The sequence below is a fragment of the Eptesicus fuscus genome, chromosome 1 (genome assembly GCF_027574615.1).
Source record: "Eptesicus fuscus isolate TK198812 chromosome 1, DD_ASM_mEF_20220401, whole genome shotgun sequence".
Lineage (NCBI taxonomy): Eukaryota > Metazoa > Chordata > Mammalia > Chiroptera > Vespertilionidae > Eptesicus > Eptesicus fuscus.
This window is the reverse complement of record NC_072473.1, coordinates 79,951,489-79,964,655: the sequence shown is the minus strand read 5'-3', so window position 1 is coordinate 79,964,655 and position 13,167 is coordinate 79,951,489. Positions and strand designations below refer to the sequence as shown.

Below are 13,167 nucleotides of genomic sequence, written 5' to 3'. Positions count from 1 at the left end.
GATTTGATTATCAATCTTTTCCTCCTGGCAAATCTTAAATTGGCATTGGTGAGTCACTGAACAAAGTCCAAAGTCATCTGTAGGGTTATCAGGGTCCTCAACAATGTACCCCTCCCCAAACACCGGCAGCCTTACCAGTTTTATCACTCACTATGTCTTAGGTTTTGACCCTGAACCTCAGTTTCTACATTATAATAGTGCTTGCCTCCAATATCATTAACCTCAACTGTTGTTCCTATGCAGATACCAAATGCTTTCTGGATATTTCCATCTGGATGGCACACAGGTACCTCATACCAAACATGCCTAAATCTGAACTTGACATCTTTGTTCCCTAGCCTCTTCCTTCTGTAACTGTTCCCTCAAAAAATGGGAGAGAAGGGACAGCTCCTGTAACAACAGAAATCCAAATGGTAAAGGTAAAAAGAATGAGGGAAACAAAATCAACATTAGGTAAACTCTATAGCAATAACTGGTGCAGGTAAGAATCATTGATACCCTGATTAGTAAGGACAGTCTTATCATTTTTGCATGCAAGATACTTGTTAATTGCAATGGCAAAATAGTAACTTGATAGTGGGGAAATCTGACCAACACCATCTTACCCAAGTGACCAAGGTTAACAACACAGTAATAAGGCATATCATCATGTGCCCCTGGAAACTAGGTACCACGAAGGGTACAACATTATTTCTGTGGTATTTTTACCCAAATCAAATGAAAAATACATCAGGTAAGTCCAAATTAGTGACATATTACAAAGTAACTGACAAGATAATGAAAGACAGAGGCTGAGGAATTTTCATGGATGGAGAAGATTAAGAAGACATGGCAACTGCCCTGGCAGGGTGGCTCAGTTGGTTGGAGTGTCTTCCCATACACCAAAAGGTCATGGATTTGATTCCAAGTCAGAGCACATACCTAGGTTGCAGTTCCTATCCTTTGTCAGGGCATGAAAAGGAAGACAACTGATTGATGTTTCTCTCTCTCTCCCTTCTTCTCTTTCTAAAATCAATAAAAAACATATCCTCAGGTGAGGATTTTAAAAAAACACACATGGCAACTAAATGCAATGTGGGATACTGGATTGGATCCTGGAACAGAAAAAGGGCCTTTGTAGAAAAACTAATGAAGTCAGAATAAAGCGTATAAGTTTAGCCCATAGTACCAATGCTAATTTCTGTTTAATAATTTTATCATGATTATTCAAGATGTTTACATTAGGGGAAGCTGTCTGAAGAGTATATGGAAATTCTCTGTAATATCTTTACAACTCTTCTGTAAATTAAAAAAGTACTGTCATCAAATCATTAGCCTATCTTTAAACTCAGGGCTATCTTTGATGACTCCTCTTTCACAGCCCCCATGTATAGTCAGTCCCCAAGTCCTGTCATCTTGAAACTTTAACCTTTTCAATATATCTAAAATCCATCCTCATTATCTTTTCCTAGTTCAGTCCCTATCATTTTCTTTTAAAATTTTTGATTTTAGAGAGAGATGAAGAAAGAGGGGGGAGAGGGAGAGAGAGACAGAGAGACAGAGACAGAGAGAGACATAGAGAGAGAGAAACATGGATTGGCTGCCTCCCTGACCAGGAATGGAAATTGCAAACTGGTATGTGCCCTGACTGGGAATCGAACTGGTAACATTTTGGTGGACAGGAGGATGCTCAACCAACTGAGCCACACCAGCCAGGGCCCTATCATTTTCTTAAACTATTATAACAGTTTCCTTTCTGATCTCCAGGTCTCTAATGTCTCCCCTTCTTCACTCTAGCTCACTCAGTATTGTCAGATTCCTAGTTTTAAAAGAGATTTCTGATCATGTTATGCTCTTCCTTAAAAAGTTTCAAATGACAGATTTAACACAATCCCTATAAGAATCTTAGTTGACTTCTTTGTAGAAACTGACAAGCTAATTCTAAAATTCATATGGAATTGCAAGGTACCCCAAATAGCCAAAACAATCTTAAAAAGAACAAATAGGAGACCCAACACTATCTGATTTCAAAAGTTACTACAAAGCAACAGTAATAAAGTGTGGTACTGTCATAAGGATAGACATATAGGCTAATGGAAGAGAACTGAAAGTCCAAAAATAATTCCTCACAACAGATTTTCAATAAGGTGTCAAGACCATTCAATGGGGAAATAGTCTCTACAACAAATGGTGCTTGAAAAACTAGATTTCCACATGCATAAGAATGAACTTTGGACCTCTATCTTACAACCATATACAAAATTAACTCAAAATCAAAGACTTAAATGTAAAAACAAAAACTATAACACTCTCAAAAGTAAATATAATGGTAAATCTCCAGATTTGGCAATGGATTCTTAAATGTAACACCAAAAAATGCAAGCAACAAAAGAAAAAAAAATAGGTAAACTGAGTTTCATAAAAATTAAAATATTCTATGCTTAAAATAACACTATCAAGAAAGTAAAAAGACAACCCAAAGGATAAGAGAAAATTTTTTAAATCCTATTTCTGATAAGGGTCTAGTATCCAGAATGCATAAGTAGTTCTTAAAACTCAACAATAAAAGGACAAATAACACAATTAAAAAGTGGACTAAGGATTTGAATAGAATTGCTCCAAAGAAGACAAACAAATGAATGGCCAATATGCATATGAAAAGATGTTCGATATCATCAATCATTTGGAAAATGCAAATCAAATCCACAGTGAGATACAACTCCACACACACAAGCAAGGCAAAAATAAAAAAGACAATCACAGGTGTTTGTGATGATATGGAGAAACTGGAAACTTCATAAAATGATGCTGCAATATTGGAAAACAGTATGGGAGTTCCTTGAAGGGAGGAACATAGAGTTATCATATGACCAGCAATGCCATATATGTGTGTGTGCATCTCCAAGAGAAATGTCCACATAAAAACCTATACATGGATGTTAATAGTAGAATTATTCATAATACCTAGAAGGTGGAAAGAATCCAAATATTCATCACTGAACGAATGAATAAAGAAAATGGAGTACTACTTGGCCAAAAAAAATGAATGAAGTACTGACACATACTACAACATGGATGAATCTTAAAACATTATACTTAACTAGAGGCCCGGTGCACAAAATTCATGCACAGGGGTGTATGTCCCTCAGCCTAGCCTGCACCCTCTCCAATCTGGGACCCCTTGAGGGATGCCCAACTACCCGTTTAGACCTGATTGGACAAACCTCTCACAATCCAGGACTGCTGGCTCCCAACTGCTTGCCTTCCTGCCTTCCTTATTGCCCTTAACCGCTTCTGGCTGCCAGCCTGATCACCCCCTAACCACTCCCCTGCCAGCCTGATTGATGCCTAACTGCTCCCCTGCCAGCCTGTTTGCCCCTAACTGCCCTCCCCTGCAGGCCTGGTCACCCCTAACTGCCCTCCCCTGCAGACCTGGTCACCCCTAACTGCCTCCCCCTGCAGGCCTGGTCCCCAACAACTGCTCTCCCCTGAAGGCCTGGGTCCCCCCCAACTGCCTTTCCCTGCAGGCCCAGTCACCCCCAACTTCCCTCCTCTGCTGGCCTGGTCACCCCTAATTGCCCTCTCCTGCAGGCTTGATCGCCCCCAACTGCCCTCCCTTGCAGGCCTGGTCCCTCCCAACCACCCTCCCCTGCTGGCCCTCTTGTGGCAGCCATCTTGTGTCCACATGGGGCAGCCATCTTGTGTTGGAGTGACGGTAAATTTGCATATTACTTTTATTAGATAGGATAGAGGCCTGGTGCACGGTGGGGGCCAGCTGGTTTGCCCTGAAGGGTGTCCCAGATCAGGGTGGGGGTTTCTTTGGGGCATGGGGCGGCCTGAGAGAGGGGCTTGTGGTGGTTTGCAGGCTGGCCATGCCCCCTAGTGACCCAAGCGGAGGCCCTGGTGTCTGGGATTTATTTATCTTCTATAATTGAAACTTTGTAGCCTTGAGCGGAGGCCAGGGCAGGCCAGGGCAGGCGGAAAGCTTGGCTTCCTCCATCGCCAGGGAAACCCAAGCCTCCTGCTCTCTCCAGCTTTGTGGCTGCTGCCATTTTTGTTGGGATTTATTTATCTTCTATAATTGAAACTTTGTTGCCTTGAGTGGAGTCCAGGGCCAGCCAGGGTGTGCGGGAAGCTTGGCTTCCTCCATTGCCAGGGAAACCCAAGCCTCCTGATCGCTCCATGGCCACAGCCATCTTGGTTGGGTTAATTTGCATACTCACTCCTGAATGGCTGGTGGGTGTGGCTTGTGGATATAGCAGAGGTATGGTCAATTTGCATATTACTCTTTTATTAGATAGGATGAAAGAAACCAGTCAAAATATATCATATATTATTATATACTGCATCTGTATGGAATGTCCAGAATAAGCAAATTTATAGAGATAGAAAGCAGATTAGTCATTGGTTTAGAGCTAGGAAGATAGGGGAAGAACAGATAGGGGATTATAGCTAAATGGTACGGAGCTTCTTTTGGAGGTGATGAAAATGTTGACTGTGGTGATGGCTACACATACTTGTCAATATAATAACAACCATTGATTGAACACTTTAAAGAGGAGAATAGTACTGAGTTATATATCTATAAACTATCTTTTCAAAACTTTAAAGGCTCCTTAATGCTTACTGAATAAAGTTCAAACTCCTTAACTTAGCATCCAACTCCCTTCCTTCACCCATCATCATCTGAGCCCCTATCCAGAATTATTGTTCAGTAATTTTTCATGTCCTTTTCTATCGAAACAACATGAATTATTCACCATTACCTATATGCCCCATGCAGTTTTCCATCTTTGTCTTTCCTGTCACTATTCCCTTCCCCTGGAACTCTCTCCTTATAACTCATTTTTACATTTTTATATTCTTATATCCTGCTGCTCTCACAAGGCCCAGCTCCCTCCTATGAAAATGCTTCCAAATTCTTCAACCTTCATATAATAGAACCTCAAAAATTATTTACTGAAAGAATGAAGATAAATAGTCTTCCCATATGATGGCTGCTGCTGCCATAACTGCCCTTTTCCTTACCTGGTCACAACAACAGCTCCCTGCTTCAGCCCCATTATTAAGTCCTTGAAAATGGTTCCAAACTGCTATTCTGCACCTTTCTTAAAATTCTTCCCTTGATGAACAAAGCAATGACATTATATTATGCCAGGGCTGCCAAGTATAGTTGTGTAGGTTGTGCACTGCACAACCCTAGTGGCGCCATTCAATTATAGTCTATGTGAATGGCACACTCTCCTAGGGTTGTGCAGTGCATAGCTGTTCATAGCAGCCCTGCTTGGAAACATCAGTAGAATTTGGAAATAAAGCAAAAAATAGCTCTCAGTGAAAGAATCACTAGAATTGTATTTCTGTAGAGAAGTGGGTATGTTCCAAATCTTATCAAGAAGATCAAAAAGAAACTCAGGAGAATAACATGATCATAGCAATCAGTTTTTGCATGGAATTAGAAACCAGGAGCACCCCTTAGAAAAAAATTGTCATTGATGTTTTTCCAGCAGTGAAGAGAGAAAAGGATACACGTTCTGGTCTATATAAAGGTGTGATGGATCTACATGGTCTCTCTCATCAGACCTTTCAACTCCATTAGGTTCTCATTTTGGGTTATCAAACAAACCCTTGTTGAATTTGGCTTCAAAAACATTGATATCTGGCTGATAGACACAAGTTTTACATATTTATACAGGCCTCTCTCCCATCATCAATTCATTCATCCACCTTCTGGTTTATCAAGAAGTCTTTTATAAGATTGGGGAGTGTAAAAACCAACACCCCTGGGTAAGGTGGAAAAATTAGTCTCTGAACCCATAGCCAAGTTGCAGAATTAGGACCCACATCAACTCCACCAAGGCAGATACCCTCTAAAGTCAGCCAGATGCTGAAACAGGTTTGGCTCAGTGGATAGAGCGTCGGCCTGCGGACTCAAGGGCCCCAGGTTCGATTCCGGTCAAGGGCATGTACCTTGGTTGCGGGCACATCCTCAGTAGGGGGTGTGCAAGAGGCAGCTGATTGATGTTTCTCTCTCATCGATGTTTCTAACTCTCTATCCCTCTCTCTTCCTCTCTGTAAAAAATCAATAAAATATATTTTTAAAAAATAAAAATAAAAATAAAGTCAGCCAGAGCAGCCATTCAACAAGCCCATTTACCCCAAATACAGCAGTAATGCAGGACTTCAAAATGGGGAGCCACACTGGCTGCGAAGACAGGTGAGCTGGTAGTAGAGTCTGAGTAAATACCAGACATTGGGGTTATGCCTTCTTTTGTCTCTACTACAGTTCAGCTCAGCCTCCCACTTTCATGTTTGCTCTACCTGGCATATTTCATTCTACTTCTACCGCCTCCAGAGATTTCCTGTATAAACCACCCAAATTGATCATTCCTTTCTTGAATTCCATTTGTACTTAGTAGTACTAGACACATATTGCTTCATTAGCCTACTATTTATTGTTAATAATAATAATAATGATAATGGTAGCAACTATTCCTTTTTTTTTTTTTTTTGATTTTTTACAGAAAGGAAGAGAGAGGGATAGAGAGTTAGAAACATCGATCAGCTGCCTCTTGCACACCCCCTACTGGGGATGTGCCCGCAACCAAAGTACATGCCCTTGACCGGAATCGAACCCGGGACCTTTGAGTCCGCAGGCCGATGCTCTATTCACTGAGCCAAACCGGTTTCGGCGCAACTATTCTTTATTGACCACTTTACTATGTGCCTGGCACTATATTCAGCATCTTATGTGTATTATTTCATGTATGCCTTATGAGGTAAGTAATATTTCCCCATCCCACCCCTCCCGTTTATATATGAGGAAATCAAACTAAGAAAAGGTTAAGTAACTTGCCTAAGGTCCTACAAGTAATACATAAGTGAAAGTCAGTCCTTATACCCAGAATTGATCCCGGAGATTGTGTTTATAGCCAACTATCTTTTGTCTCCCCTATACGATAATTTGTCTTTTGAGGAGTTTCCTTTGCCTCCACTACTCATAGTGTCTAAAACACTGTCAGACACAGAGAAGTTTCCCAGGAAACATGTGCAAGTGTGACTCTGCTCTCTGGCCAGAGCCCAGTCCAGGACACAAGCTGGGAGAGAAGGAAAGAGGGACAGTGAGTACAGAGAGGCTCAACCTTTCAGGGAGCCACAGGAGTCCTCCTCCTCTGACCCATTTACAAGAGGATCAAGCTGATGCCTTGACCTCAATCCCAGAAAAATATTTAGAACAGGATGACCTGGTTATCTTAAAACTCTTCCAGACAGCCCTAAAGGAACAGAGCCTAGGCCAACCAATGGGAGGGATGAATGGTATCCAGTTCCCTGCAGGAGAGGGACCAACTGTGTCATGGTCACAACCATGTAAGCCAGCAAATGTTTACAGAGCTCTGCCACTGAGAAGCCATGTGACTGGTCAAGGCTTTGGGGAGGAAGAGAGGGTGATAGGAGTATTTTTAAAGAATGGAGGGGGGGTTGCACCTCTATAAGCCTCCGTTTTCTCATATTTAAAAATAGGAATAAGAATACTTACCACTTGCAGTGCTCCCAAGGTATAAAAAATGAATATAATAAAAGTACCTATCACCCCATACCTGCATTAGTTTGTCCTTGCTTGGGTTGAACATAGAAAGATACAGAACATGGTTGCTTTCTGCAAGAAGCTCACAGTCTGTCTGACAAAGGTCTTCTGATGTAGGGTACTGCCAGACTCTGTCAACAAATGATAAGGCTGGCTGATAGCTTACACTAACTCTTAGCAGGGCATTTTGTCAGATGAAAATTCTGGTGGGAAAGAAGGAAACTGCTGGCAAGAATAAAGGTTGAGGGTTATGTTTCTGCTTCCAATCTCCCACTTCTGTATTAGCAAATTGGGGAAGAAGACTCTATCAGCCACTATTTTAGAAGTGTTGCATGTGAACCATGTTCTTTTCCTTCATAACTTTCATCAACATTTCTCATTTTCTAGTGCTTCTGTTAAATGTCAATCTTCCCTGCTAGACTACAAGCTCTCGGAGGCAGTGGCTGTGTCCTGGTCTTTATTATAGATCCAGAAGCTAACACAGTGTTTGGACTATACAAGATGCTCATCAGATACTTATTGAGTAAATAAATGAAACAAACTTGGTTACCTATTCAAAAGCAATTTAAAATATGCAAGCCTTGGTTATGCATAGAGTGTCTCCTAAAATTTCCAGAAAACTGGTAATGGTGATTTGTTTCTGGGGAGAAGTAATAGTAGAGTAGGATTCGGGGGTTGGAGGGAATCATACATGCTATTTTATTCCTTTCAAATTGCTTGAGATTTTAAATAACAACCAATCAAACATAAACATAAACAACAGACAATCAAACATAAAAGTTAAAACATGCTTACAGTGGTTATCTCTAGGAGTAATATTTCTAGAGAACTTTTATTTGCTATGTGTCATACACTTGCAATGTTTCAGGTTTGGGTCATGAGCGTGTCGTGCTTTTATGATAGAAAAACATGATAACAAGGCAATTTCACAAAGAGTGGGAATATGGTGCCTAACTCTGCTAACCACCTGGATTATGGGAATGGAACCAATTACAAATCGGGGCAGGTTCAAAAATCCGGAAAGCTCTGTCTAAACTGTACTGGGGAACGTGCCATTGCTGTTCTTCCCCATAGACAAGCTCTTTCTTCACGCAACTAGGAAGATTTAGTTTAATCCCTGAGACTGCCTCAAACCACTGTTATAGCCTAGACATCAAGCCAGCTGGATAGCTGGATATTTTTTTGAAGGGAAGGTGTCTTTCTTTTGTATGTGGTAATGACAGGAAGGTGACAGTGAGACTCGTAACTCTTCAAACTTTACTGGTCCCATCTTCTAGGCAAGAAAAACTAGGGTACGGAAAAGTTGATCATATTTACCTCACCTGTCTCAAACAGCCCAGAATATAACTGTTTGGCTTTGGTGCTAAAACTCAATGGTTTTAAATGCTGAACACACATTAGAATTACCTAGGTCCGTGGTCGGCAAACTGTGGCTCGCTAGCCACATGTGGCTCTTTGGCCCCTTGAGTGTGGCTCTTAGGAGAGCTTAGGAGTACCCTAATTAAGTTAATAACAATGTACCTACCTATATAGTTTAAGTTTAAAAAATTTGGCTCTCAAAAGAAATTTCAATCGTTGTACTGTTGATTTGGCTCTGTTGACTAATGAGTTTGCCAACCACTGACCTAGGTGGTTTACTTAAAATACTAATCCTGGGGCTTACTTGTCAAGATCCTGATTTAACTGCTCAGGTCTTGGGCCTGGGCAACAGCATTTTAGAGTTTCCCAGATGATTTCAAGGTACAGCCTGATTTGAAAACCACACTTCTACCTACTGCTGAATACCCCTGGTCCTCATTGTAGATCCAGAAGCTAAGACAGTATTCTCAGAGAAAGAGCACTCAGTCCCTATTTTTAAAAATCTTCTTTAAGCAGTATAGTCCCCTTAAAAAAGGCAGGCCAAAGAAGTCTGTAACCAAGACAACAAGCTAGTAGCACAAAGAGATAGGTCTCTGTGATTTGAAACCAAAGGAAACAGAAGAGAAAAAATAGAGAAGTCTGAAAGCAGACATTGAAAAATGGACAGGAAACTAGAGAATAAAGGCATGATGTCTGACAGTGCCTGGGTGTCAGCACATCAAACTCCTGGCTCCATCTTCCAAACTGAGTACCTTGACATGAATGCTCTAAAGATGGAAAGCAACCCTGAATTATGAAATTAAACCATTAAAAACATGCTTTCGTCTTATTAATCAATCTTCTGAGGGGGTGGAGAATGGGAATGTCTGCTGTTGTGGAGGTTACAAACCATTTTTTTCCTCCAAGCCCTCTCTCAGTTCACACCTCCACCTGACCATATAGCAAAACAGAATGAAAATGAAACGTGAAATCCACATGTGCTTGGAATGTGCCCTGACCCTGGAGCTAAAGTTCTGTTCCCAACCAGGGAAGCACTGAGATGGATTAAAGAGCTGGGAACACTGCAAATTGAAAGCTCTGGAGTTGGCCTTTTGTCCTCTTTTTCAGACAAGAGCTATTCTGGAAAGTAGACATCAAAAGGAAAATTCAGCCTGCAATGAGCTGAAAGTGGACACAATGTGATGAGGCATAAATGAAAAATAATAATAATAAAAGAAGAGGGGGAGAAAGCAACAAGGAAAATGTGTCTTTCTTTACCAGAAGGGGCTCTTTCCTGAAAACTGATTCAAATTACACTACTTTCCACACTTGGTTCACTCCAGGAAGCTCTGCATTGTACCTAGAAGCAAAACAATTTTGCCATACATTGTGAGGAAAAATCAAGGCAGATGCAAATGGCCCAGAATTTGGTAGTTTGGGAGAGGGAAGGAAATACATGACTTTAAGAACAGCCATTCTAGGCTCATTCTATTTCCCTCAGTCCAGATGGGCAGCCAAGAGTTTATTCAGAGTGACATTGAAGGGGCACACATTGATGAAGCTAACTATTGGTAGTTTGAGGAAATACAAAGCCATACATTATCTTTTATTAAAGAAACATAATAAACGATGCTTTCCTTTATTATTACGATATTGGACCACCAGTCTCTGAGAACTTTGGGTGGCCCACTGGAAGGATGCTTGGCTCTCATAAGCCTTTGAAATTGGCTTTTGGGCTTATGATCTTTTTAATTAGCTACCTGCTGGCCCTTTTCCTCACCACAAGGACAAACAACCAGCCTGATGTGAGACTCCTACAGTGTGTTCTACTGGAAAGCAGGTGGAGAAACAAGTCATGCCATCCTTTCCAGTCAGCCACATACCTTCCACAAGAATACAACTCTGGGTCACAGGGTTACACTTACAAAAGTACTGCTTTCCCTTCATTTCCAAGGACATACAAATCAGCCTTTCTCCTAAATGCCTTTGAATTTTACTTAGGTGACCCATTATGTTGTGTCCTCTAATTCAGTCCTGTGGAAGATTCTATTCTGAACAAAAGAAAGCCACAAGAGTCCAAACAAGACCTGCAAATAATATTAAGCAACAGGTATTCAAGGTACAATGTAATCCTATATAATAAAAGGATAATATGCAAATTGACCAAATGGTGGAATGACCAGAACACCTGCGGCCCCTCGCCCTGGCCGGCTCTGCCCATGGTCCCTCACCTCAGCTGGCCCACCCCCAATGGCCCCCATCAGGGTGGGCCAGCTGGACCCCACCAGTGCAAAGAATTCATGCACTGGGCCTCTAGTTTTTAATAATGGAGAAAGAGCTAAGCAGAATGGCCTAACAGTTCCTCCTAGCTCTATAAGTGATCTTACTACAAAAAACAACAAGATCACTTATCAAACCACATGCATACCAATTAACTGATCTATGGTGTAAAAAAAAAAAAAATCACACCAGCAGAGTGATTTCAGCAAATTACATAATCAAGAAATACCCACTGAGCTTTCAATCATGTTCTAAACTCTCTACAGATGTGGAGTCCTAGAATAATGAAAAGCCATCTGTTATGTCTCAATTCTGTAAGCAGTACCCCCTTAGCTCCAGGCCTAGCATTAATGAACCAAATCTAAACTAAAGAATGTGCTTTCTGCCTAGCTGGTTTGGCTCAGTGGATAGAGCATTGGTCTGTGGACTGAAGGGTCCCTGGTTTGATTCCGGCCAAAGGCACATGCTGGAGTTGCAGGCTCAATCCCCCCCAGTAGGGGGCATGCAGGAGGCAGTCAGTCAATGATTCTCTCTCATCATTGATGTTTCTCTCTATATATAACTCTCCCTTCCTCTCTGAAATCAATAAAAATATATTTTTTAAAAAGAATGTGCTTTCTGCATTACTTCACCTTCCTGTACCCCCCAATCCATCACCAATAGTGCCCCAGGCCAACTGATTTGAGACTGCCTTAATACCCATGGAAGGATAAGGTGTCTTAACATATGCAGACTTTATTAATGAAAAGTATACCTCTAGAAGAAGCAACAATGGCCTGGGAGTCAGAACCCTAGGTTCTAATCCCAGAACACCTGCTAACTAAAGAATAGACTTGGGCAAAAAACTTCCCTCTCTGAATCTTATAGCCCACATCTGAAAAACAGGGTTTGGACCAGATTGGTACTTCTCAGAATCGTTTAACAGCCAACAGATATCATCAAGCAAAAGGTGAGGCAAGTGATTTATTATGAATAACAAATGACTAAAATTTACATTATCTGCACATATATTTATTTGTACACTAGTGTCCTGGTGCATGAATTCATGCACATTGAAAGGAAATTAATTAAAGAAATATTTTAATATCGCTATTCACCCTTTCTCTATAATAGAAGTGTCAACCAAATTCATGATCGACAATGACAGATCGAAACACATGCTTGCGATTGGCACCAGCGTGAGCTTTATATGTATTGTGTATGCGTGAGTCAACTTAGCCTTTTATATATATAGAATAAGCTTGCTTAATTAGACCTGCTTTCTGATTTAGCTAAACTTTTTCCAGCCCAGTGAAGCACCCCAACTTCTCTTTCAGGTAATTGTCAGCAACACAGCAATAAATATCAACACGAAGCAGATTATTATTGTAGGTCACGCAGGGAGAACAAAGGGTGAAATATTTAACTGCAGCAGTATTTGACTATATTCTGCACAGTGAGAAAATCTGAAGTCATTTTCAAGGTCCACCATTTCTTACGTCTTTTCAGTTGGGTCAAGTTTCTAAGCTTTCTAAATCTCTGTTTTCCAGTTAATGAAAAGAAAATAGGATTCTGCCAAGTCTCCTTTCTACCTACTCCAGGATTTCTGTGAGTTCTACCTACTCCAGGACTTCTGTGAGGATCAAATGAGACGAGGCATGGGAAAACACTTCACAGACATTTGGTTACAGTGTGAAATGTTTGTACCTGGCTATAAAGCAAGTTGTGTTCCTGGGCTGAAGAAACTCTAAGGAGGCTAGTCACTAGGGAGAGGAAGCCGGGCGTTGCTACATGACGTCATTACCCAGATGGACACTTAGCATATTAGCTTTTTATATATATATAACTAGAGGCCCGGTGCACGAAATTCATGCATGGGGGGGATCCCCTCAGCCCAGCCTGCACCCTCTCCAATCCAGGACCTCTTGGGGGATGTCTGACTGCTGGTTTAGGCCCGATCCTGGTAGTCGGACATCCCTCTCACAATCCGGGACCACTGGCTGCTAACT

The 13,167-nt window shown here is 41.3% G+C and overlaps 1 protein-coding gene and 1 non-coding gene across 6 annotated transcripts in view; both read right to left on the bottom strand.

Annotated features, from left to right (window-relative positions):
• TMEM164 (transmembrane protein 164) overlaps positions 1–13,167 on the bottom strand; it is a 255,268-nt gene that overhangs the window by 181,602 nt on the left and 60,499 nt on the right. The window lies entirely within an intron of this gene.
• MIR652 (microRNA mir-652) lies at positions 5,161–5,243 on the bottom strand. Its single transcript, NR_129161.2, has one exon. It is a non-coding gene; the product is annotated as a microRNA mir-652 (primary transcript).